Raw genomic sequence first — 8,353 nt, 5'->3', positions numbered from 1 at the left:
GGTAGTGATCAATGGCTCCATGTCTAGTTGGCAGCCGGTATCAAGCGGAGTGCCCCAAGGGTTGGTCCTGGGGCCGGTTTTGTTCAATATCTTCATTAATGATCTGGAGGATGGCGTGGACTGCACTCTCAGCAAGTTTGCAGATGACACTAAACTGGGAGGAGTGGTAGATACGCTGGAGGGTAGGGATAGAATACAGAGGACCTAGACAATTAGAGGATTGGGCCAAAAGAAATCTGATGAGGTTCAACAAGGACAAGTGCAGAGTCCCATGCACTGCTACGGACTAGGGACTGAGTGGCTAGGCAGCAGTTCTGCAGAAAAGGACCTAGGGGTCACAGTGGACGAGAAACTGGATATGAGTCAACAGTGTGCCCTTGTTGCCAAGAAGTCTAACGGCATTTTGGGCTGTATAAGTAGGGGCATTGCCAGCAGATCGAGGGACGTGATCATTCCCCTCTATTTGGCATTGGTGAGGCCTCATCTGGAGTACTGTGTCCAGTTTTGGGCCCCACACTACAAGAAGGATGTGGAAAAATTGGAAAGAGTCCTGTGGAGGGCAACAAAAATGATTAGGGGGCTGGAGCACATGACTTATGAGGAGAGGCTGAGGGAACTGGGATTGTTTAGTCTGCAGAAGAGAAGAATGAGGGGGGATTTGATAGCTGCTTTCAACTACATGAAAGGGGGTTCCAAAGAGGATGGATCTAGACTGTTCTAAGTGGTACCAGATGACAGAACAAGGAGCAATGGCCTCAAGTTGCAGTGGGGGAGGTTTAAGTTGGATATTAGGGAAAACTTTTTCACTAGGAGGGTGGTGAAGCACTGGAATGGGTTACCTAGGGAGGTGGTGGAATCTCCTTTCTTAGAGGTTTTAAGGTCAGGCTTGACAAAGCCTTGGCTGGGATGATTTAGTTGGGAATTGGTCCTGCTTTGAGCAGGGGGTTGGACTAGATGACATCCTGAGGTCCCTTCCAACCCTGATATTCTATGATTCTAACTACCCTCCACTGACTGACTGTACCCACAAAACTGGGGTGTGGGAGCCAGGATCTCAGCCCCATCCAGAGTCTCCCTGGCCACAAGGGGAGATGGGGGCAAATCAAGCAGAGGTAACTGTGCCCACAGCCCTGGCCACTGAAATACTTTTTTTTTTAATATATATATAATTAACAGAGATATCCCATCTCCTAGAACTGGAAGGGACCTTGAAAGGTCATCCAGTCCAGTCCTCTGCCTTTACTAGCAGGACCAAGTACTGATTTTGCCCCAGATCCCCTCTCAAGGATTGAACTCATAACCCTGGGTTTAGCAGGCCAATGCTCAAACCACTGAGCTATCCCTCCCCCCCAATATGTGTGTTTCTGCCTGGTTTTGAACCAGGGACTTTTCACGTGTTAGGTGAACGTGATAACCACTACACTACAGAAACCAACCTGTTTTGCTTCAGGCCCCCGGGGCAGGTGAGCACATCTTGCTGGCTCCTCTGTCAAACACAAAGGGTCCTCTGAGCTGAGAGTGAGGCAGGGAAGGGAGTTACAGTGAGACATGGAGGGGAGCATCTCCTCGTGGGGAATTGGATCTTGTCCTGGGGCCCCTGGCAGGGAGTTTGTGACATCTGGTGACTCAGGCTCTCTATTCCCAGGCAGTGATGGGTGGACCAGGACTGGGTAGTAATTAGAAGGGAGGGGATGGCTGGCCGGCCGGGAGTCAGGACTCCTGGGTTCTATGCCCAGCTCTAGGAGGGCAGTGAAGTCTAGTGGGTTAGAGCAGTAGGGGGGCAGGGCTGAGAATCAGGACTCCTAGGTTCTACGTCCAGCTCTGGGAGGGCAGTGAAGTCTAGTGGGTTAGAGCAGTAGGGGGGCAAGGCTGGGAATCAGGACTCGTAGGTTCTATGCCCAGCTCTGGGAGGGGTAGTAGACTCTAGTGGGTTGGGGCAGGGCTGGGAATCAGAACTCCTGGGTTCTTTTTCCACCTGTGCCACTGGCCTCTCTGTAACCTGGGTCCTTTGCTCACTCTGGGACAGTTTTCCTCTCTAAACATTTCACATCATACCCCTTCCTAAGGGGATGATTGTTTCTGTGTATTTTTGGTTTAAAACTTGTAGAAAAGGAGAGAGGGGGAAAAGACCAGAAAAACCTATACATTATTTCTCTGTCTCAAGCGGGAAAAGCTCTACTCCCTCCTTCTCCCCCCACCAGTAGTCTCCCCTCAGCCAGACATGCCTTTCACCCCAGATCAACCCAGGCTGCTCCCCCTGCAAACTCCAAGCCCCTCCAGCTCTGTATTTACACTGGCGTAAGTCTTGGACACTTCCACAAGTGTGATGAAAGTCTCTCCCCTTGGAGGTTCTTCCTGCCAGCTGGGTTCCTGTCTGAGTGGGAGCCTTACAGAGACAGGAGAGCCTGGCAGTACTAACATTGGCCTCCCCCATCTTGCCCTAGGCCGGGATGGCTATAAGGAGACTGCGGGAGGCAGGGATTCGCAGTGGGACCAGGGGTTGGCTGAGGAATCCTGAAAAGAAAAGGGACGTGGCCCCGATGAGGACGTGGCCCCAGGGAGCTCGAATCCCGAAGCCCAATGTAGGAGTGTCCACCAAACGGGATTGCACTGACATAAACTAAACTGATTTTAAAACAGATTAGGGAGAGGGCTGCATGGGAAGTGAAGGAGGGAATCAGCGTTCACACAGAGACGGGTTTAACACGCTTTAGTTAATCTGGCCTGATTTCCCATTCACACGACCCCTCAATTAAAACCAGTGCAATATCTGGGGGTGGACCAGCCCTGGGAGGGGCTGTCTCTAGCTTATTCATTTCACTGGTTGCTACCGCAAGAGGGCTCTGCCTATTGCTACATATGGGGGCAGGCAGGGAAACATCCCTGGCTTGTTTGCTGGCTGGTGAACTTCCTGGGTCAGACGCTGCTGCTCAGCCTCCATTGTGAGCCGTGGGGAGCCCGGGCTGAGCCGCTGCTGCTCCCCTGCGCCCTGGGGCAGCCCCGGGCTCTGCCGACACCAGCTCCTGAGTCGGAGCCTGCAGGTGAGGGGAGAGACCCGGGGGAACGGGCTGGGGCCGGGCAGGAAAGTGACTGCACCACCGGCCGTGGGAGGCTCAGATCTCGGAGCCCCTGGGAATCTGCCCCCTTGTTACTGCACGGAGGGCTGGGAGCTGAGTTAACAGCAATTAAGCTGCTGCCTTTTTGCCGCTCCGGGGGTAAAAAGGGGGAGACATGCCAAGGAGGCAATAGAGGGGAGCGGAAAGGGATTGGGGAGGCCATGAACAGGGCCCCAAATGTCTCCTTTTTTTCTCTCTCTATTGGGGGTGGAGTTGTCAGGAAGGAAAGGGGTAAAAATAGGGGTGGGAAAGTGTGTGATATCTGATTGCATCATCTCTGCGCAGGGAGGGGGGAAACAGAGGGGGGAGCACTGGGATTTATTCTTTGCTGGGGGCGTCCCTTCAAATTCCACGATGATGGGAAAGTCTCACCGGTATTCAAATTCTGGCTGGAATGTGTTTGATCCAACAGATGTGCTGGGTCTTAAGCCACGTGGTGTCTTTGTGTGAAAGTTTCCACATGACCCCCTTTCTCGTGAATATTGTGACACCCCCTGAAAAGACCCACATGGATCTGTGGGAAGTGGCTCCTGAACATTCAGGTTTTGGGGGGATATTTCTGCTTCAAAATATCTGTGTGTCTCCAACACACTCATATCTTCTTAGCTTAAAAAAATCTTTTGCTGGGGGAGGGGGGGAAGTTTGGGATTTAGGCAGAACTGATGTCATCTGGGTCTCTCTCTTGGCCTGCCCTGGGTCAGGCCATCTCTTAGACTCATGGCCCAGGGATGTAATGGTGGAACCCAGGAGACACGATGGTGTAGCTTGCTCCTTCCTCTTCTTTCAGTCAGCCATTGTTGTGCTTGCACTTCTCCCCAAAGCCTTTTCTTTTATGGACCCCCAAAGGGAATGATAGATAGGCCCACCCGGCGGATAAAATAGCGAGTGGATGGGCTAGTCTAATTTTCAATACACCAATTTTGGTTCATAGAATATAGAATATCAGAGTTGGAAGGGACCTCAGGAGGTCATCTAGTCCAACCCCCTGCTCAAAGCAGGACCAATTCCCAACTAAATCATCCCAGCCAGGGCTTTGTCAAGCCGGGCCTTAAAAACCTCTAAGAAAGGAGATTCCACCACCTCCCTAGGTAACGCATTCCAGTGCTTCACCACCCTCCTAGTGAAATAGTGTTTCCTAATATCCAACCTAAACCTCCCCCACTGCAACTTGAGACCATTACTCCTTGTTCATTTATTTCTGGTCTCTCACTTTTCTTGTTTACCAAGCATGATCTTAACAGAGTCCTTGAGTAATATCAGGAGGCCGTTTTGTTCTTTGGACTAATGCAGTCTGTCCGTCTGTCTCCGTTTTGCACCTTTTCCCCATTAATATTTGTTATTGGTCAATGTCATGGTTCATTAACTTTCACTCACTTTTTACAGGTGAGCTCACAATTAGGGTAAATTTGTAGGCCCAATTATCACAACACCTGTCCGGTTCCCATGGAGGCTTTCACCCCATGGAGTCCCAAAAGCTCTAGGTAAACATCCTTTGGGAGGGTTGCTTCCCCCAGGACTGTCTCTGAAGTAGGGAAGTGGTGGCTTTCTATCCTGTGAGGGGGGGTATAGAAATTTCAAGAATCCTCTAGGTCCTCCATCCACCTAGCACTCCTTTGCTTTAATCACAACTCCTCAAATGTTGTTATAAAATCCCCTCAGGATTTGGTTCACGTCTGCTCACTGTCTTGAAATTGCAGGAATTTCTGGGTTTGGAGGAAACATAATTTGCATTGAGCAGCAGAGAGAGGAAAAGCCAGTTCCTGCCTCTGCCTGGTCCCCGCGCTGCTGGGGGACTGTCCTGCCCTGGGGACAGTGTTGGGGGATCCCCCAAAGCGGATCCTTGATTCTGCTCTTTCCTAGAGTTTGCTTCAGAGAGTTTGTTTGTTCGTTTGTTTGTTTGTTACTGGGAGGGTTTGAAAATGTCCTGGTGGGTTTAGTCCTGTGGGAGGGGCCAGGTCTGCGCTGTAATGAAGTGACCTTTTTCCCAACATTGCAGGGTCCAGAGCGTCTGTCTGCAGGGAAAGAGCCTGGGGGGAATCGGGGTGTGAAATGGACTAACGCCCCTTATGGACCCTGCTCCATCGCCCTTCTCACCCTGACAGGCTGCAGAATTGCGTCCACGTTTCGCTCCAGATCAGGAGACTGGGCAGGGAAATGGCTTCTGCCCAGCTGGTGCAGGATGCAGCACAGCTCATTGAGGTAGGGGATTTCCAGGGAGCTGCTGAAGGGTTTGTCCTGGAGAGGGGCAGGTGGGGAAGGAAATACACAGAGGGAGGGAATAGGAGGTGTGGACAGGGTGTGAAAAATCTGCTGGCACTTCTTAAAACTGAGGGGGAATGTCTACTCTGCCCATCTGTGGAACAGGAAACCAGTCACTTCACCTGGCACTGAAAAATGTATCTGACTCCTGCTAGCCACAGCCCTGAGGTGACTAGCCAGCAAGCTGATGAGGGGGAGCACCAATGAGACCAGGGAAGAGATCTCATCTCCCTACATTAAGCCACTGAGGTTGCTGGAATTCTTACTGGGATGCTGTCCATGGACTGCACTTAGCGACAGACAGGAGATGGAGCCCCATCTAGTTGCAATGCGATAGAGATCCCCACACAGACTGCTTCAGACTGTTACGCTACTCCCCAGGAGCTTCCCGTTGCCCCCACTCTCAATGAATAACTCCTGTGCAGCCTCTGCTACTGCTGAGTTTCACAGTGGGCAGCAGCAGAAGAGAGAGCTTCTGATCAGTTTCACAAACGCCCACAGAGCTCTGAAGAGCAGCCTGGAATTGACCAGCAGAGATGGCTGCCTCTGGACAGACTGGGGAAGGCAGCGTGGCAGCTTTAAGGAGAAGGCTGAATCATTTTTTATCCTCTAGACTGGTTGGGAAGAGCATTCTTTTTTTAAGCTTTTGGAGTGCTGCAAAAATTTGTGCCGCTGCCCAGGGGAAAATTCCTGGTTCTCTGAAACCTTTTTCTGTGCTAGGGAAGATCAGCTGCACTGAGATAGCAATATTGGAAGCTCCAGCTCCACACAGTGTGGGCTTGAATGGGCTTTAACAAGATTTTTAATTACACTAAATACGTTGGTAATGCACATTGGAAAACATAATCCCAACTATACATATAAAATGATGGGGTCTAAATTAGATGCTAAACCACTCAAGAAAGAGATCTTGGAGTTATCGTGGATAGTTCTCTGAAAACATCCACTCAATGGCAGTCAAAAAAGTGAACAGAATGTTGGGAATCATTAAGAAAGGGGTAGATAATAAGACAGAAAATATCATATTGCCTCTATATAAATCCATGGTATGTCCACATCTTGAATACTGTGTGCAGATGTGGTTTCCCCATCTCAAAAAAGATATATTGGAGTTGGAAAAGGTTCAGAAAAGGGCAACAAAAATTATTAGAGGTATGGAATGGCGGCCATATGAGGAGAGATGAATAAGACTGGGACTTTTCAGCTTGGAAAAGAGACGACTAAGGGGAGATATGATAGAGGCAGTGATGAGCTGCCAAAATCTGAACAACCGGTTCCCTCCTCACCCCACAAGGGGGTCATGGGCCGACTCCTGCCCCATCCAACCCCCTGCGTTCCTTGACGCCCCCCCCCATGACCCCTGCCCCATCCACCCCCCTCCTTCCTGACTGCTCCCCTTGGGACCCTTGCTCCCATTCAACCCCCCTGTTCCCCACCCTCTGACCGCCCCGACCACCCCCCTGAACTCCCCAGCCCTCTATCTAACCCCCTTTCCCCCCCCCCCGCTCCCTGCCCCCTTACCGCGCTGCCTGGAGGTGGCTGGTGGCGCTACAGCTGCGCCACTCGGCTGGAGCTGGGCCACGCCACTGCCGCGGAGCACCTGGAGCACCAGGTCAGGCCGAGCTCGCAGCCCCCCCCGCTTCCCGCGAATCAGCTGTTCACACGGGAAGCCTGGGAGGGCTGAGAAGCAAGCAGCGGCTTTGCGCTCAGGCCCAGGGATGTGGAGCGGAGGTGAGCTGGGGTGGGGAGCAGTTCCCCTGCATGCCTCCCCCAACCCCTGGTTACCTGCTGCGGCACGGGTGGACCCCCATCCCACCTCACATCTGCTCTGCCTCCACCTCCCTGGGCTTGAGCGCGAAGCCGCCGCTTGCTTCTCTGCCCTCCCAGGCTTCCTGCACGAACAGCGGATTTGCGGGAAGCGGGGGGGAGGGAGAGAAGCAGGGTGGAGTGTTCAGGGGAGGAGGTGGAGCGGAGGTGAGCTGGGGGCGGGGCGGGGATCTGGAGCACCCACAGGCCTTAGGCGCCACTTTTGGTCACTTCAACTTACCGGTTGTTAAATTTAGAAGCCCTTTTTTAGAACCAGTTGTCCCGCGCAGGACAACCGGTTCTAAAAGGGCTTCTAAATTTAACAACCGGTTCCCATGAACTGGTGCAAACCAGCTCCAGCTCACCACTGGATAGAGGTCTATAAAATCATGATTGGTGTGGAAAAGGTAAATAAGGAAGTGTTCTTTACTCCTCATAACACAAGAACTAGGGGTCACCAAATGAAATTAATAGGCAGCAGGTTTAAAACAAACAAAACACAATGCACACTCTGTGGAACTCCTTGCCAGAGGATGTGAAGGCCAAGACTATAACAGGGTTAAAAAAGAACTAGATAAGTTCATGGAGGATAGATCCATCAATGGCTATTAGCCAGGATGGGCAGGGATGCAAAAATCATGCTTTCAAGTGTCCCTAGCCTCTGTTTGCCAGAAGCTGGGAATGGGCGACAGGGGATGGATCACTGGATGCTTATCTGTTCTCTTCATTCCCTCTGGGGCACCTGGCATTGGCCACTGTTGGAAGACAGGATACTGGGCTAGATGGACTTTTGGTCTGACCCAGTATGGCCGTTCTTATGCTACTTTCAGATCCACCTTTCGCTAGTATGTATGTGGGTCTGGTAAACCACAGCACGGACTTCTACCACTCAAGCTAAAGAAGTAATACCGTTTGCTGGGGCAGTAATAGTTAGCTAACTTCTCATGGGTCAGCCACTAACTAGTGGCAGTAGTAGACTATTACCTTCTTGCGGACCAGCCACTAGAAGGTGTGTCTAATGTATTGAACAGAATAGCAGGAGCAGACAGAAATTCATGTGATGCTGGTGAGTTTCTTAGCTGCTCCCAGGCTCTGTAGAATGACTCTGAAATGGATGAGGTTTTGTTCTGCTGCTACAAGTGCTGAGCAGCACAAAGGGGCCAAAACTGCCT

The 8,353-nt window shown here is 51.5% G+C and overlaps 1 non-coding gene across 1 annotated transcript; it reads right to left on the bottom strand.

The window, feature by feature from the left end:
* Positions 1–1,359: 1,359 nt before the first annotated feature.
* On the bottom strand, positions 1,360–1,432 carry TRNAV-AAC (transfer RNA valine (anticodon AAC)). The gene has a single exon. It is a non-coding gene; the product is annotated as a tRNA-Val (tRNA).
* Positions 1,433–8,353: the final 6,921 nt, after the last annotated feature.

The sequence above is a fragment of the Emys orbicularis genome, chromosome 13 (assembly GCF_028017835.1).
Source record: "Emys orbicularis isolate rEmyOrb1 chromosome 13, rEmyOrb1.hap1, whole genome shotgun sequence".
NCBI classification, from domain to species: domain Eukaryota; kingdom Metazoa; phylum Chordata; order Testudines; family Emydidae; genus Emys; species Emys orbicularis.
Note: the sequence above shows the minus strand (reverse complement) of the source record. Positions and strands in the feature narration are given on the sequence as shown.